The following is an 11048-nucleotide window of genomic DNA, read 5'->3' as shown; positions in this document are numbered from 1 at the left end:
GTCGCATTCACACCTCTACTTCGGTAGATTCGATGCGAATGGGCGGAGAAGTTGCATCATTCTTGCATATTTAATTTGCTGCGTTTGCCTTCACACTGGCTGTGTAAACCGCACCAAGAAAACGCAGCAGGGAACGTTATCAATGTGTTCAATTCATAAACTATACAGTAAAATATATGGTGTTAAAATATATACTTCGAGTAATAGTTAGTTTAGGACGTAAAGTGATGGTTACGAACGTGTGTGTGTGTGTGTGTGTGTGTGTGTGTGTGCATTAATGTGTATTAATACTTGTCCATATTCTGAAAAAGCTAAATGTATTAGGGTATCTGCAATGCAGGCTTAGGCAAGTCAGATTGAACTTTAATACCTTATATTTAATATTGTGAGCTTGTAGATCTGTTCAAGCTGTTACTTTGGGCTTGTTTATCTGTAAAGACAATCGGACCGATTAATTAATCGGTCCGATTAATTAAATCGGACCAATGCCGATTAATCCAAAAACAACTAGAATCGGCCGATACCAATGCGTTTGCCGGTTAATCTCCCATCATTAATTCGAATGAGCCTTCACATCTGCCAAACGAAGCGCACTGTCCGACAATACGCAGCAGGATTCATTTTAACCACAGTATAACATGCTTGTGTGAATGCTGCCTAAATTTGAGGCATGTGGAACAATAAAAAAAATATGGACTTTCTGAGTGCGCGCCTTCCATGACTTGATTTGAAGAATACTAGACAGGAATAACATAGCACGTTGTCCAAGGTTGCTCTGAAAGGTTGTACACAAAGCTGACAATACATTGTCGTACATGTAAATATGTTTTTCTGACGCAGTTCAGTTTGTTGGTGGGCGTGGATTGTTGTAAACGTGTGTTACGAGTAAGACCCAGATATTCCTTGCTCATGCTCACCCTCTTTCTGAAAACTACGAAACGATGGAAAGATGCACTCACTTCTTTATACTTGTAAACCTGTGATGTAACAAAGTTGATTCTGATTCTGACAGACATCGTCACACTTGATGCATGATTAATCATATAATCATATCAGTGTCAGCAATATCAGACTTAAAAATCAGTCAAAAATCAGTATCGAAAAAGTGGAGCTTGCCCAAAGAACAAATTTCAACCTCATTTACAACTGTAAATGTGTGGTGTGACAATAAAACTGATTCCAATTCTGATTCTGACCCAATATCAAAATAATATATGGGTTTTAGAATGTGTTTGAATGTGAAGCTGAAAAGGCCCTTTGTGATGATGAAGGCTGCATAATGTGCATATTCAGGGTTTTCTTTCTGGGGAAGCTTTCAAAAGGGTCAACAAGTTGACAATTAAATTGAATACATTAAAACATTAAAGTAAAAATGGTAAGTCAAAATACTACATTTAAGTTGTTGGAACTAATATATGCATCAGTAGGTCTAATAAATGGTAATAAGAATGCACAGGTTTTTTTTTTTTTTATATCTGTGACTGCAGTGCCTAGCTCACAGTTACTGTATGCAGTATCATGTCATATCGGTGTCGGTCAATCGATCATGCAATCAACCTGTAAAACGGGATCAGCCAAAATGGCAATACTGGGCATCCCTAGTTCCCTACTAAAATTATCATTTTGCTATTCATCATATGAAGACGTATAAGGCTTAACTGGTTAACACACGCCACCACCACCGCCTGAACATCATTATCTCCATCAGACCTCTGCTGATTAACATCATACAGATGACCAGCAGACTAAGAAATGCCTCTGGTGTTGGAGTGCTGACTTTGCTCTCCTCTGATTGAACAGTCTATGGTGGGGTGCAGATGGGGGGTGCAGAAGGCGAGATTAACTGGAACCACTAGGCAGCCTGCTCGTCTATAACAAGGCCTGAAAGCAGCAAGACAAAACACCGGGACAGTCCCTTCTGTAGAGACAGGAGCGAGAATAACGAGCCCTTTCAGAGAGACAGGAACGCACATTAATTAGACCACCAGTATACACTCTTGTTCTCCAGCTTAATGACCACCAGGTCCATAAGGCAGGTTCTTATTTATTTGCGTGTGTGTGTGTGTGTGTGTGTGTGTGTGTGTGTGTGTGTGTGTGTGTGTGTGTGTGTGTGTGTGTGTGTCAGTCCATGACATGAGTGTTTATGGCTAGCCTAATAACGTGTTTTACTGCAGGTCTTAACTTAGTGTATTGTTCCTTCAAGCAATTGTTTATTCATTACAAAATGTCTGTAGCCTACTATCTTTACCCAGCATGTTAGTAATGTCTCTCTGTGTGTTTGTAAGGTGTAGGGATTTGCCTCAGAGCATAGCAACGTCCTTCAACATTACCGTTTTTTGGCATGCACGCATATGCAAGACGTTCCTGAGTGTATGACATGTGTTGGCATGTGTGCATTTGCATGTGGCGGCTCCTTGTTCATTATATTAGTCTAATGTTCTGGCCTATGACTCGGCCCTTCCTGCTTCCTGGGCTGTCACTATGAAGAGCAGTAGGGTACAGGGCAGGCTATGCAAGAGAAACCAACACAATTAATATTACCTCATGCAACATTGATGCTTTTCAAAAAGACCAAGGTCTAGCAGACGGAGAGGAGAGGAAATAGAGGGATAAGAGATGGTGAGGGTGAATGCTAACAAGAGAGGGAATATAATCACTGCCTCAAGGCCTGACCGCCTGTTGCTGAATTCAACGAATTATAGTACTAAAGGTTATCCTTGCTGTGTAATAGAATCACAAACACTCTGCAAGCCCATTTATTGTTATTGCCACCTAATGCTGTCTCTTTTTGTAGAATAGTACTAGTGGGCAGACAATTCCCTTTTGTATTTATTTATTTTAGTCAAGACACAGGAGGTAAGCACTGGCAGGATCTGATCCTAAGCCAGCTAGTAGTGTATGTGGCTTGCGGAGGCAGAGGTCGTTATCACTACAGTCTCCCTCAGATGACTTGCGTTTTTACATTTTGAGGTGAAGTAAGGGACGTCGTTTTGGGGATGGCGGTGATGTCTCCGCCAAATAAAGAGAATTATGGTAGATAGGTGTTTGACCATCTAGCTTGTGAAAGTCAACGGTGGCGAGAGGTGTATACAATGGAGGGGGATCACCCATATGATGAGAATCACTGCGGAATGAATCAGGTCACTGACTGACACAGTTTTGGTCCAAACTGCTCCATTTTTACGAGATCTCCAGGGGAGACAAGTGGAGGGAGGGAAGAAAAAGAAGAATGGGTATAAGGGGGACAAAATAAAGAGGGGTAGAGAACTTAGAAGTGGAGGGGGAGGTCAAATGAACAAAGATCGGGAAATGAGTGTCTGAGGGTTAAGAACATAGACAGACGCACAGAACACTGATATACTTACTAAGTTGAAGTCCTTGTGCTCTGCTGCCCCATCCTGCAATACTTTAGTTCACACTTCAAGTATTGGTGGTCACTTAGAATCGCTGCAATATTGAGAGCACATACAGAGGACAGTTTGTCGGTCAAACAAAACAGCATTTTTTTCATAGATTCATGTTGCTTTATGAATACTTACCAGACATACCTATGGTATTTGTCTTCACACTGAGAGGCAAATCACTGAATAGATTACAGTACATTTTATTTGAGGGGAGGGGAGACCTCTAGTGTCTAGACCTACAACTGCCAGTGTGAATGCAGAAGCCTCTGTTCTAGACATCCAGACAAAGATGGACCCAAAGATCAAGGAAAGTACAGCAGATTTCAACAAGGCAATTCAAAGTGCCTTACGCAAAACAATCCAGACGATCTGAAAGGTCTGGATTAGACTGGATAGTTCATACTATAGCAGGAGATTAGACATGTATTTTGGCCTTAAACCATTCAGTGCTTTATAAATGGTAAATGGTGCATTTATTGCGAATGCAGTGAGCATTTACTATGAGACCCAGAGTGAGCATTTACTATGAGACCCAGCAGATCCTGTCTGTCTGTGTGTGTGTGTGTGTCTGTCACGCTGTAACACCACCCGCCCACCACCAGAGGGCGCAGCTGTATCACACACAAAAACACACACACACATACACGCACACACACGCACGCACGCACGCACGCACGCACACACAAAACTTAAAAAAAACTTAACTTAAAAAAAAAACTTAAAAAGGAAAAACTTTAAAAGGAAAAACTTAAAAAAAACTTAACTTAAAAAAAAAAATAACTTAAAAAAAAACGTAACTTAAAAAAAAACTTAACTTAAAAAAAAACTTTAAAAGGAAAAACTTAAAAACTTAACTTAAAAGAAAATTAACTTACGACACAAGTTAATTAATTTAGTTAATTAGTTAAGTTAGTTAATTAATTTAAAACACAACAAAAAGAGAACTTAAAAAAAACCTTAAATTACGTAATTTATTCTAATTGTTGTTTTTGCAATTTACGAGCTGCGTTCGCTTCCCGCGTTCGCGCGTCTTACTTGTATACCGCCTTTATCCAAGGTGCTTTATATAGACACATACACCCATTCACACACCGATGGCAGAGGAGACCATGCATGGCCTGCAGGTCGGGAGCAATTAGGGGTTCAGCGTCTTGCTCAAGGACACTTCGACACTAACTCTGGGGGAGCCCAGGATCGAACTAGGATTCACAACTGATTTAAATAGAATATGTGGATCAACATTTTTGGTGTTCTTACGGTCTTCATTTACTGGTGCAAAACATTAATGATGGTTCCACAATATACAATATAATATAGAATAAGGGAGGGGACAATTACGATGTCAAAGATCAAGGAGTATTATAGTACTTGAATCCTGCTGCCCTCTATTGGAAAAACAGACAAGCAAGGCAAGGCTGTGAGTAAAAACACAGGGATGTAGGGCATACAAGTTTAATTACTTAAACTAAAGCAGGGGTCTTCAACAGGGGGTCCGGGACCCCTAGGGGGTCCTCAGAGATACTGCAGGAGGAGCTGCCAAACCTACAAATCTTTGTGTGATAAGGGACTTTAATTTTGTATTGTTTACATTAACCATTTGAACACTCACATCACTATTCTGGGGTGACCATTATCCCGAAAATAGCCTCTACAAACTCACAATGCATTGCTGATGGTGAGATGCACTTTAAGACATTGTGGCGGCATACAGGGGGAAAAAAGAGCTGACCAAGTACCGAGCCAAGGACCACTTTTCAACCCATCTTCATATAACTGGTCCTCACTAATGTTCATGATAAAATACCACCATTTTTTTCTGTGTCTTATAGGAGGGCTGTGGGAAGTTCTGAAATATAATGTTTCGATTTTTATTATCGAGAGAACGATGGCTTCCATTTTCCCAATGCAACGTTTCAGGAATAGAAAGCCTGCAGTTTATATTAACATTCCCCATCGATGATGTCACTGGTGGACAGGTTTCTGAACTGTCCACAGCCCTCCCATATGAGACACAGACAGAGTAGAAAGGAATTTTTCTATTTTTATTTTATCATGATCATTGGTGAGGACCCATTATATGAAGATAGGTTGAAAAGTGGTCCTTTAAGTTGTTAAATGTCTGAAAACACACATTTAACAGCTAAGGGGTCCTTGGTCTGAAGAACGTTGAAGACCCCTGACTTAAAGCATAGCAAACAAAAGTATGCTTTCAGCTTTCCTGAACATCAATGTGTTTGGTACTGTACTGTATACTGGGAGGCTTTCTAATTATGACAAATTTATAAGATCCACAATTGCAGAAGCTATCCTATACTATTATTACTAGGGATGCATGATAAGGTATATGGGTCATCATAATAATATGTAAGGGATAATATCTTCAGGGTGATTAACCCTTAAACTCCCTGTCTGTGAATTATCTCCCGACAATGACCACCTAGCCAGATATTATCCTGCTTATTACATGGCTACCTAACATAAATTAATAAATTGACCCAAAACACAACAAAAAAAGTATTCCATAAGTGTCGCGCTGGCTGCGTCTGCCCAGCTGCAGGGCTGGAGCAGTTGGAAAACAAGTTAGTGAGTTGATCAAATAGAATCCATTTTCGGGTACTGCTTTGTCTATTTCTCGCTCAAATGTTTTCAAATACATTTTTGAGAGCAATGTTTAGCTGTAAATGACATTGTGTGTTTACATGGCTGTCATGTTTTAAACAGCAGTAAATCAGTGGGGCCCAGCAGGTGCTCACAGGGCTTGATTAGGCAGCGGTCTGTTATAGAGCAGAGCGGTCTGTTATAACACACCACTGAATTCAGAGATTGACCAATCAGAATCAAGCATTCAACCAAGCCATGTAATGACCGATAATTACTTCGCATTATTGTATAGAGCCAGATTCACCAAGGAAATTTACACCCAGGTGTAACTAAAGTGACTAAGGAGGGTGTTCGATCTCACGTGCCATTCACCAAAGGTGTCGTACTGAATTAATTTGTGCGTATCGTGAGTGTAGCTCATTTCGCCTCTTTCCCAAGCGTTTCGCCCGGTGTCGCCTGGTGTAATAGAACATCCTACAGTTCCCTTTCTACTATATTCATTTAAGAGACTGTCATAAGAGAGATAGTTTGACAGCTGCCTTAGTGGAAATAGTTACCTGCCCTAATACTGAGATGAGGGGAGGAGCAGTACAGTGGGGGTGGGGTAATCAGAGCAAGGGGGGGCAAGACATTCACAAAGAGAGCCTTATTGCCATTGGTGCATGGATGCAACCTGTTGGGGCTTCTCTTAGCAGCTGCCTCCAGACAGACATGGGATGTGTTTTATTGAGTGTGATAGTGACAGACACCTGCTAAAACATACAAGTGTTGTTACAACTGTCAAAACAGACAGACCACAGTTGGCAGAGGTGCTAGTGTGCCCAGTGCCCACTATATTTAAACTTCACTTTCCAAATCACTAAGAGAAAAGCAAAAATGTATGGTCCACTCAAATACATGGTCACCTTGTATGTGCAGTTCAATGCCAAGATTAACATGTACGTGCATGGTGTGCGCACGCACTCCACGCACGCACGCACACAAATTAAATACCGATACATAAAATGTGTGGAAGGAAATTGTTGAGTAGAATGGGAAACAAAGCCTTCAGTCTCCTCTAATGTGTCTCCTCTCTAAGTTTAAGAGTAGGGCTTATAGTTGGCTAAGGCTTGCTTCATGGGGCTAGCCCTTAGTTATGGCTCACTCAGCTTGTCTCTCCTCCAATCAACGTGTTACTAACCAACTTCCTCCCAGTTTCTGTGCTTTCTCATCTCGCAGCAGGCTTCGATGGATTATGATTGCGGATGCCCAAGCTGCGAATCTGTTCAGGGCTAATCAACTTAAAATGGCTCAGGAGCCAGTCAGCAAAATTCTAAAGGGCTAAAAATGTCAGTATTATTTTTGAAAACTTTACAAATTCATGTTGTAACAGATGACTATAGTCTAAAAAATCACACCCGTGTGAACTGAGTGGTGTAAGGTCTTATATAGTGACGTCACATACTAACCATAGCAACCGTGCTCATTTTTTGAGTGGTGTAAACCACTCCTACAACTGGCTTTGTTTGTCTGTCTGTCTGTCTGTGCTCAAAAAATGAGCACGGTTGCTATGGTCACCCAGTTCACACAGGTGTGATTTCATTACGTCAGACATAAGTCAGACCACAGCTGATCAGTCTATATAAGACCTTACACCACTCAGTTCACACAGGTGTGATTTTTTTGGTACGGACAGACACGGGTACATCGCTTTTTGAGTGGTGTAAACCACTCCTACAACTGGCTTTTGTGTGCAGAAAAAAATGAGCATGGTTGCTATGTTCAAAATAATTTCTGACGTAATTAAATCACACCCGGGTGAACTGGATGACCGTAGCAACCATGGTCATTTTTTCTGCACAAAAAAAGCCAGTTGTGAAATCACATCCGGGTGTGATTTCATTACGTCAGATCAGAGCTGATCATGCTATATAAAACCTTACACCACTCAGTTCACACGGGTGTGATTTTATTTTGGTACGAACAGACACGGGTACAAAGCCAGTTGTTGGAGTGGTTTACACCACTCAAAAATTAAGAAAAGACACAGTAGAAAGACACATTTCCATCTATAAGGCCAGACCTCAATGATCAAAAACATTGTGATTAATGATGAAGTTACAAAATGAGTTGAATTTAGTAGATATATTATTCAGACTACATAATTAGATTGGAGTTGTGAGTTCTGAATGTTTTCTGTTGAAAATTGTGATCCTTGATCCTTTCATCAAATCAAATTACTGTGCACTGTGATATCTACAGTATTCAATTTCCAGAGGTTCCCCAAAACATAACTTTGTCATGGTAATAACTACATTCATTACCATGACAGATTGTACTGAGTGTAATGACTACAACTTAACGTCACTTTCTACATTGAATTTGCAAAATGTATGGCCTGAGGCATATTATCGTGTATGGAGACCAATTAAATTAACAGATTGTATTCAGTCTCTCAATTTGACATGAACATTCTGAATTGAGCTCAGATGAAAAGAAATGCAGTCAAATACATTAAATACACAAGACAATGAGTGGCTCTTATTTCAAAGATGTTCTCTGTCCTCCCATTCAGTTGCCTCTTGATTAAATCTAAATTATCCAATTTAATTTGCATGTATCCGATAGTCAAAGACAGTGAACTATTCTCACAGTCTGCCAATCAGGAGGACACAGAGAGTAAACACAACACACAGAATACAATGTGATTATATGCCGTTATGTAGCTATACCCCCTACATGACGCACTGTGCCAGGCCAGCACGGAACACACTCAACACAGAACAGAACAGCTGTGTTCAGCAGGTCAAGCGACCGCTTGGGAATCAGAAGGTTCCCGGTTCGATGCCTGGCTCCCCCAAGGTTAGGTGTCCTTGAGCAAGATAGTGAATCCCTAACTGCTCCTGATGAGCAGGTTGACTGCTTTCTAGCACTCTGGATAAAGGCGAGAAGAACACACAGAGGCCTTGGAGAGTAGAATGGTGGACAATGTTACCCAGAATGCTTTGAGCCAGAGGTTTACAGTGCTAAAATTACAAGTTGGCATAAGATAAATTGAGATGGTGCAACTATGACTTCTGCCACTATATCCTCTGTGAATACATGGAGATTCTAATTCTCCATAACCGTGCTGACTTATACTGTTTTAACCACTTAAACAAAGCAAAGCAAAGTAAGCAAAGTTCTTTGTTTACCCAGGGTGAATGGACTAAGCTCGAGATGCTTGTTTACAGCCATACCCTGCTCATAGAACATTTCATGGTAGGGGTTCAATGCCTTGCTCAAGGGCACTTCAGCGGTAGTAATTTTAACGTGCTGTCCCGGGGATTCGAACTGGCGACCTTCCGATAACAAGACCGCTCCGCAAACCGTTCGGCCACCGCTGCCCACTAAACCGGGTCCCCAGGAGTTTACTTGGCACACTCCTTTTTGTCTCCACCAGGCCGAAGGCATGGTGAGAGAGTATGTTTTGCACTCCGTCCGTGTGTGTGTCCGTCCGTGTGTCCGTCCGTGTGTCCTTCCGTCTGTCCGTTACTACCAGCTAATCTCCGGCACCGTTAACCCGGTCGATGCCAAACTTTGCACACACACTCCCTAGATGCCAACGATGAACCTCTGCCCCGCATTTTCCAGAACGGCCTGTTATAGCGCCACCATGAGGCAGCTTTTCACATTTGTTACCTAAAACTGCACCGATCTGCGTGAAACGTTGCATGCACACTCCCTAGAGGCCAAGGACAAACCTTTGACCTGCATTTTCCGCATCTGCCTTTCATAGCGCCACCAGGAGGCCGACTTTTGTAAAACACATTTTTGGATATTACTCCTCCAGATTCTGTCCAAAAATCTCACAAATCGTTACACAGTATCTCTATGGTCATGTGCTCAAGTCGGATCTGTCCGATATTTCATATTCCACCCTAATTGGCTATAATTGCCTTTCACAGTTTGCAAGATTGCCCCGTTTTGAACAAAAGCCTCAAATCATGAACACAGCATGCAATTTACGTGAAATCTTTCACACATTTTCTTACTAGGCTGAGGAATATATCCCACTCTTTTCACATTGGCCTGTTATAGCGCCACCAACAGGTTGATTTTTGCAAAACAGGTTGATTGGAACAAAATGCCTCAAATCATCCAATTGCCATACAAGGCAAACATGTTTATATTACTACTAAACATTTTGCCAAACATCTCACACAGTCCTATCCTCCTGGTGGAGACCTGTGCCCAGAAGGGCACTTTTTCTAGTTCTCTCCATGTTTCTTATGTTACAATACATATAGCCTATGAATGTTGTTAATCAAGGAGAATGGAGTTATACCTGAGGTGAACTTACTTCTCTGCATTGACCTCAGTAATAGTAGCTAGGCTAATAAAACATTAAGTCTTTATATATATATATATATATATATATATATATATATATATATATATATATATATATAAGCAATCGGAATGTATAGTATAATAAGCAATACAATGTTTGTTCAAAAATCATTAGGCTATAGTAGACTATCTGTATTATTAATATAATATAGATATAATAGAATAATTGTATATGATATCATAGCATATCAATTTACACCATGTAGGCCTACGTAGTGGATACGGTAGTTTCATCAACATGGTAGTTCCATTTCAGAAAAGTCTACTCGTCTAAAAACATCACCCGAGGGGGCGTATATTATTTTATTTTTTAAATATACGACACTAACGACAGCCTGAGGCTTAATTGACGAGGGACAATTCGAACCCATAATTAGATCACCGTCAACTAACGCCCGTCGGTTGCCTACAAACACCATTAGCCTACAAGTCATAGGTCACTATAGGTGACATAAACAGTTAATAATACAACAGCGTTATGTTGACCACGCAACGGGTCGGTCATTGTTGACTGTTGAGGACATCCCTCTGTCGGTGAAAGAAGGGAGTGGCCTAACGGGGCGAGAAGTGCGTGCAGGGGTGCTGTTTTCAGCACCAATGCCTGGGCACAACTGGTTAAATAAAGATAGTCGTAGTCCTACTTCATTTCACAAATTGTATGACAAATTGACA

This window comes from Electrona antarctica (assembly GCF_951216825.1).
Source record: "Electrona antarctica genome assembly, chromosome: 22".
NCBI lineage: Eukaryota > Metazoa > Chordata > Actinopteri > Myctophiformes > Myctophidae > Electrona > Electrona antarctica.
The sequence above is the reverse complement of the archived record's forward strand: the minus strand, read 5'-3'. Positions refer to the sequence as shown.